This window comes from Castor canadensis, chromosome 19 (genome assembly GCF_047511655.1).
Source record: "Castor canadensis chromosome 19, mCasCan1.hap1v2, whole genome shotgun sequence".
In the NCBI taxonomy this organism is placed as follows: domain Eukaryota; kingdom Metazoa; phylum Chordata; class Mammalia; order Rodentia; family Castoridae; genus Castor; species Castor canadensis.
Genome location: NC_133404.1, coordinates 7,867,901 through 7,879,125, shown reverse-complemented (window position 1 = coordinate 7,879,125; position 11,225 = coordinate 7,867,901).

Below are 11,225 nucleotides of genomic sequence, written 5' to 3'. Positions count from 1 at the left end.
AAGATCTCATTCTCCCTCAGATAAGCACCGATCAACAAATCCAGTCTCTGCTTGAGCCTCCCAGGCTTGTTCGTCCTCTCTACCTCTCATTCTTCTTTTTTGGGGGGTGGGAGCAGGGAGGGAAATGAGTTTGGACTCAGGGATTCATGCTGCAAAGCAGGCGCTCCACCACTTGAGTCACTACTCCAGTCTGTTTTGCTCTGGCTATTTTGGAGATGATGTCTCACAAACTTTCCTCAGGCTGGCCTTGAACCATGATCCCATCTCAGCCTCTCAAGTAGCTAGGATTACAAGCATGAGCCATTAGTACCCGGCATCTCTCCCTCTTTCTGTGCCTGCTCACCACTGCACAAATTGAAGTTGAGTTTCTTTCCATTGCAATGGTTATTATGGGATAAAGTGTATCCTCACCACTTCAACTGAAATCTGGATTTATCTCTGACATCACCCAGAACCTGTGAGTGTGACTGTTTTTGTAGTGGAGGTCTTTGTAGATGTATCTGTTAAGATCCTTGAGCTCATGTTGACCAATGACTAGTGTCCTTATGAGAAAAGGGAAACAGACTTGGAAGCAGACACAGGGAGTGGCACGTGATCAGAGACAGAGATTGGAGTTCTTTTTTTTTTTTTCCGGTACTGGGGTTTGAACTCAGGACCTCACACTTACTAGGCAGGCGCTCTATCACTTCAGCCACTCCACCAGCCCTGAGATTGGAGTTCTGCTGCCACAAGCCAAGAAGCACCATCCACAACCAGCAAAAGCCAGGACCGGGCATGGATCAGATGCTCCCTTGGGACCTCAGGAGGGAATCAGTGCTTCCAACAACTTGATTTGGGACTTGTGCCCCCAGTTTGTGGTACTTTGTTACAACAGCCCTAGAAGACTCTGCAGGGAGCAACAGGTGTTGGTGGCCACCATATACATGGCACCTAGCATGTGTTGGGACATAGGCGTGCAATAAATATGCCAAATAAATTGGTTGGTGACCTGTTCCTTCTCGTTCTGCACTGAAGCAGACATAGTCCCCCTGCCTTGGAAACCCACGTGCATTACAGTAATTCAGACTATCCTTCCTGATAAAGTCTGCTGCAACAAAAGCAAAGCTATGGAAACAGCCAAGATGCGCCACTACTGACGAATGGATTGAAAGAATGTGGTATTTATACACAATGGAATTTTACTCCGCCACAAAGAAGAATGAAATTCTGTCATTTGCAAGTAAATGGATGGAACTGGAGAACATCATCTTAAGTGGAGTTAGCCAGGTTCAGAAGGCCAAAAGCCACATGTTCTCTCTCATATGTGGGATACAGATCTAATACAAATGCAGGAATATTATGAAACACTGGTCACACCAAGGGGAGGTCCCACATGGGAGGGGTGAGAAACTTATGTCTTGAATATGATTGATATACTCTCTATACAAGAATGAATGTAGAAATCTTAAACTGACTGAAACTACCATAAGAAAGGGACTAAGGTCAAATGAAGAAAATTAGAGGAGATAAACCAATGGGGGTTACAATACATACATACATGGAAATACCACAAGGAAATTCCCTGCATAGCCATCTTTATCTCAAACAGACTAAAATGTCAACTTTTTCATTTTATCTTTTCTCTTTTACAAAATTGGAGAACAGGAGAGCAGAACAAATCCTGCCCAGGGGGGAGGGCTGGCACCCGTGGGAGGGGGGAGGTAATGGGGAAAGTGGGTAGGAGGGTGAATACAATGCAAAAAATGTGTAAATGCAAAAATGATACCTGTTGAAATTACTCCAGGAATGGGGGGAGGGAGGGATAAAGGATAACGGTAGGGGGTGTGAAATCATGCACGATATATTTTATACATCATAAGAACCTTTGTAAATGCCACAAAGTACCCTACCCAGCACTACAATAAAGGGAAAAAAGATATCAGGTACAGATTTGTATGTAAAAAAAATAAAGTAATGGGTACACACTTATTGACTGAGGTTGGGGTCATTTTTAACTAGGAAGATTAAAATTAAAAAGTCTGCTGCAAACATGGTCTCTCCTAGGCATTTGCCAGCTACCTAGGCTTCCCATAAAGTCTCTGAGATGGCAGTGGTTATTGCTATTTGACAGGTGAGTCAACTGAGGCTCAGAAAGGTACCCTATGTCCAGTTGTACTGCCACTAGGACCCAAGTGTGTCACACTGACCTCAGCTCTCAAAGCAGAAAATGTGCTGGTTCCTACTGAGCCTGGAGGCTGAGGGAATCTTTGGGCCTCTTGCTTTGCAGTTTTGCTTTGACCATAGCCAGGTCTTGCTTCTGAGGTCAACCCAGGAGGAAGGGAGCCAGGGTGGGTGGAGGTCAACTGTTGCAGTGAGCTCCATCCAGCTCAGGGTGCTTGGGATCCTGGGACCTCACCTCCTTTCCCTTTGAGGTGTGGGAGAACCACCTGGGTATTGGGTTAAAATCTGGATTTTGACTCAAGGTGACTGAAGTGCAGACAAGGATTCTAATTTCTAAAAAGCTCCTAGGGCCACCTGCCACACTTTGAAGGTGGCTATAGAGGTGGGAGGAGAGGCAGAGGAGGGGGCCTAGGTGGCTTAGGTGGCCGTGTGGTGGCATCTTTTGGGGACAGCAGCACGTGCTCTCTCCTTTCTCTCTTTTAGGCCCTCCTTGTCTTTCTCTTCTACCTTTGTCACTAGTCTTAAGCAACCTTTCTTGGCAGCACTCCCCCATCAGGACATCTGTGTCCTTCTGGGGAGGAGGGGGCTATGGGAGCTCCACCCAATCAGGACCCAGGGTGTGCAGGAAACTCCCTCCCTCTCTCCACAGCCCCAGTTACCCCAATTCCAGGAGCTTATTCAGGGGTGGGGGACATGGTGTGGTGGGTCAGCAGCTGCTTCCCAACATGCCCCTCACTGGAAGGAGCAGGTGGTACTGGGAAAGGAGAGGAGAGAGAGGCCTTTCCTACTTTTTAGGTCATGTGGTACAGTCCATGGGGCACAGGAGTTAATGAGATTGAGGGGTGGCCTCTTCCTAATGGCCTTCAAGGCCTATGGGCAGCTGTCAGGGCAGGCAGGGTTGGGTGAGCTGTCAGGGCAGGCAGGGTTGGGTGGGCCTGGGCTTCCCAGCAGGACCAGGAACCACTGGACACACCACTGGACATTGGCTCATCCTCAACAGGCTCTAATGTACAGCACTGAGGACAGGATGTGGGACCATGTATATGGGTGGGACTTCATCTTCACTTTATACATTAGTATAAATTCCAATCAAAATCTTAAAGGGCCAGAGCTGGTGGCTCACACCTATAATCCTATCTACTCAGGAGACAGAGTTCAGGAGGATCACAGTTGAAAGTCAGCCTGGGCAAATAGTTCATGAGACCCTATCTCAAAAAAAGCCATCACAAAAAAGGGCTGGTAGAGTGGCTCAAATAGTAAGAGCACCTGATTAGCAAGCATGAAACCCTGAGTTCAAATTCCAGTGCTGCAAAAAAAGAAAGAAATACTGCAAAACTGACTCTCGCCAGATGAAGTAGATAGCAAATGAAGAATAAGAATCACACTCTAAAAAAAGAAACAAAATGGCCAGAATAACTACATACCTTTTGACATGAACACTGAATGTTAATGGTCTCAATTCTTCAATCAAAAGACATAGAATGGCAAGTTGGATTTAAAAACAAGTCCTGAAAAGAAAAAGAAAACATAAAAAAACAAAAATCCAACAAAAAAAGCAAGACCTGACCATATGTTGCCTGCAAGAAATCCATCTCACTGACAAAAACAAACATTAGCTTAGGGCAAAGGGGTGGAAAAAGATCTAAGAACATGAACACTGAAAGCAAGCACAAGTAGCTATACTTATTTCCATTATAGTAGACTTCAAACCAAAATTATTTGGAAGAGACAAAGAAGGTCAATTCATGTTAATAAAGGGAACAATCAATTAAGAGAAAAAAACAATTGTTAACATATATGTGCCAAATGTTGGTGCACCCAACTTCATTAAACAAACACTATGGGACTTAAAAGCACAGACAGACCCCACACAATGATAGTGAGAGACTTCAATACCCCACCATCACCAAAAGATTGATCATCCAGATCCCCCCCAAAATTAGCAAAGAAACCTCAGAATTAAATGACACAATACATCAAATGGACCTGACATCTACAGAGTAATTCATCCATCAGCTGCACAATACACATTCTTCTCAACAGCCCATGGAACTTTCTCCAAAACAGATCATCTTTTAGGACACAAAGCAAGTCATAGCAAACATAAGAAGGAACAAACCAACCCCAAAATTATCAGATGGAAAGGAAGAATAAGAACAGAAATTAATGAAATAGAGACCCCAAAAAAACTATACAAAGAATCAATGAAACAAACATAAATTCTTCAAAAAGATAAATAATATTGGTAAATCCTTAGCTAATCTGACTAGAATGAGGAGGGAAAAGACCCAAATTAATAAAATTAGAGATTAAAAAATAGGATAACACAAATAGCAATGAAATCCAGAGGATCATGAAGGAACACACTGAAAGTCTATATTCAAATAACTAGAAATTTATAAGAAATGTATACATTTCTAGATGCATTTGACCTACCAAAATGAACCAAGAGGATATAAACCAGTTAAACAGATCTACAAGCATTGAAATTGAAGATAAAATGTCTCCTGACAAAGAAAAGCTCAGGACCTGATGGAGTCACGGCCAAATTCCACTGGACTTTCAAAGAAGAACTATCACCAACACTCCTCAAACTTTTCCATGACATAGAAAGGAAAAGAATGCTACCAAACTCATTCCATGAAGCCAATATTACACTCATTCCAAGACAGGACAAGAACACAACAGCAAAGAGAATCATAACCAATCTCATTAGTGAACATAGAAGTGAAAATTCTCAATAAAATACTGGCAAACCAAATTTAACACACATGAAAAAGATCATGCACCATGATCAGGTTGGTGCCATTCTAGGGATAGAAGGATGGTTCTATGTTGAACCAATAAATACAACACAGCACACAAACAGAATTGAGGACAAAGGTAAAATGAGCCCTCAAGTGATGGAGAAAAAGCCTTTGACAAAATTCAACACCCTTTGATTATTAAAGCTCTGAAGAAACTAGGGATAATGAATGTTCCTCAACATAATAAAGACTACTTATGACAAACCTGTAGCCAACATCATACTAAATGGACAAAAACTGAAATAATTTCCTCTAAAGGCAGGAAAGAAACAAGGGTGTCCACACTCTGCTTTTGTTCAATGTTATACTAGAAATCCTCACCAGAGCAATAAGGCAGGAGAAAGAAATGAAAAGGATTCAAACAGGGAAGGAAGAGTTCAAATTATTCCTATTTGTACATGACAAATTTTTGTGGTACTGGGTTTTGAACTCAGAGCCTTCACCTTGAGCTACTCTACCAGCTCTATTTTTGTGAAGGGTTTTTTGAGATAAGGTCTCGCAAATTATTTGCCTGGGCTAGCTTTGAACTGTGATCCTCCTGATCTCTGCCTCTTGAGTAGCTAGGATTACAGACATGAGTCACCAGCACTCCACTAGGATTTTATGCTTAAAAGACCCTAATCATTTCACCAAAAATACTCTTAGATATGATAAACACTTTCAGCAATATAGCAGAATATAAAAATCAATATACAAGAAACAGTAACTTTTTTATATGCCAACAATGAGTAGGGTGAGAAAGAAGTGAGGAAAGAAATTCCATTCACAATAGCCCCCCCCAAAGATACCTAGGTATAAACTTAACCAAGGAGGTGAAAGACCTCTACGATGAAAATTGTAAAACCTTGAAGAAAGAAATCAAAGATGGAAAGACATCCCAGGTTCATGGATTGGCAGAATTAATATCATGAAAATGGCTATACTACCAAAAGCAATCTATAGATCCGATGCAATGTCTATTAAAATCCCAGTGACAATCTTCACATAAGTAGAAAAATTAATCCTGAAATTCATATGGAAGCATGAAGGACCCTGAATAGCAAAAGTAATCGTGAGCAAAAAGCAATGCTGGACCTCAAATTATACTAGAGTGACAGTAACAAAACCAGCATGGTACTTGCACAAAAGCAGACATAAAGACCAAAGGAACAGAATAGAAGATTCAGAAATAAAACCACACAGCTTCAGCCACCTGACCTTTGACACTGGAGAAAAAACAAAAGACAACTTCTTCAACAAATGGTGCTGTGAAACTTGGTTATCCACATGTAGAAGACTGAAACTAGACCCCTATCATCTCTCTCTGTACAAACATCAGCTCTAAATGGATTGAAGATTACAATGTAAGATCTAAAACTTTGAAATTACTACTTGAAAACAAAATAAGGAAAAATGCTGGACAATACAGGCATAGGAAATATTTTCTGAATAGGACTCCAATTGCCCAGGAAATAAAGGAAAGAACTGATAGATGGGACTGCTTCAAATTAAAAATTTTCTGCACATTAAAAGAAACAATGATCAGAATCAAGAGCCATTCCACAGAATGGGAGAAAATATTTGCCGGCTATTCAACAGAAAAAGGATTAATTTCTGGAACATACAAAGAGTTCAAAAAATTGAACAGCAGTTGGGTGCTGGTGACTCATGCCTGTAACCCTAGCTACTTGGGAGGTTGAGATCAGGAGGATCAAGGTTTGAGACACCCCCCCCTCCAAAATAACCAGAGCAAAATGAACTGGGGATGTAATTCAAGTGGTAGAAAACCTGCTTTTCAAATGTGAAGCCCTGGAGTTCAAAACCCCAGTCCCACCAAAAAAAATTAAACACAAAAGAATAATCAAATTAATAAATGAGCAAATGAATTGAACAGACAGTTCTCAGAAGAAGAAATACAAATAACTACTAAATACACAAAGAAATGTTTACTATCCCTAGTGATAAAGGAAATACTATACAAACTTCATAAAGGTTCCATCTCATCCTAGTCAGAATGGCAATCATCAAGAAAACAAACAACTAGAAATGCTGGTGAAGATGCAGGGAAAAAGGAACCCTATACACTGCTGGTGGGAATGTAAACTAGTACAACCACTAAGGAAATCAGTTTGGGGGTTCCTTAAAAACCAAAATAGTGCTGGGTGCTATAGCCACTCAGGAGGCAGAGATCAAGAGGATAGCAGTTGTAAGCAAATAGTTTGAGAGCCCCTATCTCACAAAACCCATCACAAAAAAGGGCTGGTAGAATGGCTCAAAGTATAGGCCCTGAGTTCAAATCCCAGTACCACAAACAACAACAAAAACCTAAAAACTAAAAGTAGACCTACCTTATGACTCCACCATACCACTCTTGGGCATTTATCCAAAGGAGTGTAAATCAATATACAAAAGAAATTCTTGCATACTGTGGAATCAGTCAAGGTGTCCAACAATCAATGAATAAAGAAAATATACTACACACACAAACACACCATGGACTATCACTCATCCATAAAGAAAAATGAAATTATGTCATTTGTAGGAAAATGAATGGAACTGAAGATCATCGTATCGAGTGAGATAAATCAGCCCAAAAAGTAGAATATCATATGTTCTTGATTATATGTGGGACCTAGACCTGAAAGGATGATGGTGGTGATGATGGGAAATGCAAGAGAAAAGGAGAGAAACTAAGGGGATCAAAGGGAGGGTGTGGGGGATACAGAGGATGAAGAGGATTGAAGTATGTGATGTCTATCTCTATATCTATCTATCTATCATCTATCTGTCTATCTGTCTATCTATTTGTCTCTATTGAGAGGGCATAATGAAACCCACCAAACTCTGTAAAAAGTGGAAGGTGAAACAGGAATACAATGGAGGGGATCAGCATACACTGCACACATGTATGGAGTTATCAGTTAAATCCCCTTATATTGTTAATGTATGCTAATCCAAAAATGTAATGAGCTATTTTTAAATACCATAAACAAAAAGAATAAGTAAACAATGAAACAAGAAAATTCAAAATCTGACAAAGGGCTAATATGGATACAAATCAATAGAAAAAAAATACATCCTCTTATTAAGAATGGGCACAGGGCATGAACACTTGTAAGTAAAATTAAAAGTAAGTATAAATAACCAGTAGGTATATGAAACCACTTATAACCATAATAAAAGAAATAAAATAATAAAAGAAATGCAACTAAAACCACAAGATAACTCTTCTGAACTGGCAGACTTCAGAAAGATTGTACAAAGAGAAGCCAGACCAAAGAATTTGAGAAAGAGACACTCATACTACTGGTGCTATAAATTGGTACAACCGGTTCATATGGCCAAAGCCCTAGAACCTTCCCATCTGTTTGCATATCTAGATTCTGCATGCATCACTGTAGTACGTGCAAAATGGAACTGCCTATGTGTGGAACTACAAATCCAACCCCAGTCCTCCATTCACATTCAAGAACCCGAGAGTGATTTAGTCTTCAGAGCCTCGCTGCGCCCCCTTGTGGTTTGCAGAGCAGGGCTGGATTTAGCTCTTTGCAATGGGATCAGGGAAAGGAGGTAGCTGCTGAGGATTTCACCTGTGCCTTGCTTCTTAGTGTCTAGAAGGAATAGAAGGTAGTTCCTGTTTCCCTAGAGACCTGCTTTGGTTTCTTGCACCTGGCTTCTTGGGGATCCTGGGTGCTCAAAGCCCCACAGCTCAAAGCACTCCCCCTCAGCCCTCTACCCACTAGGAAGCCTCTTGGCTCCAAACACAGGCATTCTTCACCTCTTTTCAAACTCTTCATGCTCCCCCAGGCCACACTGTCTTTGCTGACGTTTTCCCTAACATTCTCCCCCTCTCCTGCCGGATGACTTCTGAGTTCAGAAGTTCCCATGCCTCGGGAGATGCTTTTGTGTTACTCCTCTGACCACCGGTTCCCCTCTGTCCTCTATCCCTTGTCTCTACTTTTTCTTTTCTTTATTGTTGCGCTGGGTGGGGGTGCACTGTGGCCTTACAAAGGTTCTTACAATATATCAAATATATCTTACTTGAATTCACTCATTTCACCATTCCCTTCATCCTCCTGGATGCCACCTGGTGGCTGAGAACCATGACTCAGATGTTGATACGGAACCATACCCTGGACTGCTGAAGTTAACACAATGGTTCTTTTTATTCTTTTTAATTCATACGTGCATACAATGTTTGGGTCATTTCTCCCCCCATCCCCAGCCCCTCCCCAGAATGGTTCGTGATATATGGCAGGGTCTTGCTTACCTGCAGTCCCCAGCATCCCCAGAGAATAACAGCCCCAGTCTGACCATCCAAGGCCCCAAACTCCTCCCTCGCAACACATGGGAGGAGTCGGTGACACATAGCCCAGTCTGTGAGAGTTACTGACACCCAGCCCAGTTTTCCAGGACTGTCCACCCCCATGTCTGCAGACCCCAATAAAAGCTTGAAGTCTGGGACACCCGACACAGTGCTCTTCCTTGAGTCTGCCCACCTCCTATGGAGGTGCATCTTTGCTTTGTTTTTGCTTTGTTCTAGGTAAATAAACCAGCCTAGCCCAGCAGCACTCCCGCATATTCAGCTGCCTGTTGCTTCTCTATGTCCTGGTAAAGTTCTTTTACTTGCTTGTCTTGGTGAATTCCTTTTACCAATCCATGGCCCCAGTAATCCCCAACAAGACCCCGTCTCAAAAGATTATTTCTTTTATATTTGTTCACCTATGTTCACAAGAGCATTATCACAATAGTGAAAAGATGGAACTAACCCAACTATCTATCAAGGAAATGCTACCCCCACACGCAAATACACACTGGAACGGAATATTATTCAGACTTAAAAAGGAAGGAAGTTCTGATACAGGCCACAAGATGTGGAAAACATAAAGACTTTATGCTAAGCGAAATAAGCCAGACACAAATGGTTGATACATAAGCCAGATACAAGAACACAGCATGGTTCCACCCATTGGAGGTATTTAGAAAGACAGGAAGAAGAAGGGTGATTGCCACAGGCTGAGGGGGGAATGAGGACTTGCTGTTTGATAGGTAGTGAGTTCCAGTTTTGCAAGATGAAAAGAAGTCCTGGAGGTCGATGGAGGTCATCTTCTGGAACAGTGTGAATACACTTAGAGCCACTGAACTGTACATTTGCAAATGGTTAAAATGGTAATATATGTATATCCACAATTTTTTAAAAAGACATTTCTTTTTCTCTAATTGTTCTGTGTTTCTTAACAGCCTGTGGTTTTTGTTTTGTTCTAGTTTTTTTTTCAGTTAATTTGTTTGTTTTTGTTTTAGTTGTTTAGAGATGGAGGCTCACTCTGTTGTCCAGGCTGGCTTTGAACACAAACTCAAGAGATCCTCCTGCTGAGCCTCTCAAATAGCTGGGACTATAATGGCATGCCACCAAACTCCCTCCTCTCTCCCCTCCCATGTGTGTGTGTGTGTGTGTGTGTGTGTGTGTAAGATGTAGTATTTTCTTGAGATTGCTTAAGGACATAAATTTCCTTTCTTTTTTTTCTCTTTTAATTTTTGATTTTTGTCTGAGGATTTTTTTTAAACTCTTTCTCTATGTTGGAAGCTCTTTCAACATCTAGTGCTACCAGGTATCCTTTTGTATCTAAACAGGCTGACTTGGGGTTCTGTGTATGTGGGCCAAGCTTAGGGCAAACAGTGGGCAGCAATTACACTAAGGGACCCCTAAATGCTGCAGCAAGGAGGGCTTGCTCTAAATCACTGACAATCACCCCAGCAGCGCCCCTTTCACCAGGCAGAGTACTCCCCTCTCTTTAGAGAAAACCTCTGATTTTTTCCCCTTGGGGTAAGTTCCCTTTGCATTCAGGACTGGGGGAAGAGGCATTAGCTTCTACAGTGGGTTGTCATTTTTTCTGCTTGTCCTGCCCCATGTCTCTCTTTGCCCCCTGTGATAACTGCCTGGAGCCCAGAGGCTCCCTAGGGTCCACCAGCAGATCAGTGTGTCCTGGGTTCCAGGCCTCCTATACATTTGGCGGCTGGGGATTGTGCTCCCTCTGATCTACCCAAAGGTTTGTGTTTCCTTTCCATCTTCCAGAGCCACATCAAAATCACTTACCTGATAATGACTCCCTTCTGTTCTCTTTTTGTGGGCTTAGTTTTTTCTTTTTGTTTTGTTTTAGTCATCAATCCATCACTTCAAGGCCTTCAGTATGCCTCCACAATTCCCATCTTCTTCTTGTTATTATGATTTTTTGATGGTGCTGGGGCTTGAACTCAGGGTGCTCTACCATTTGAGCAGTC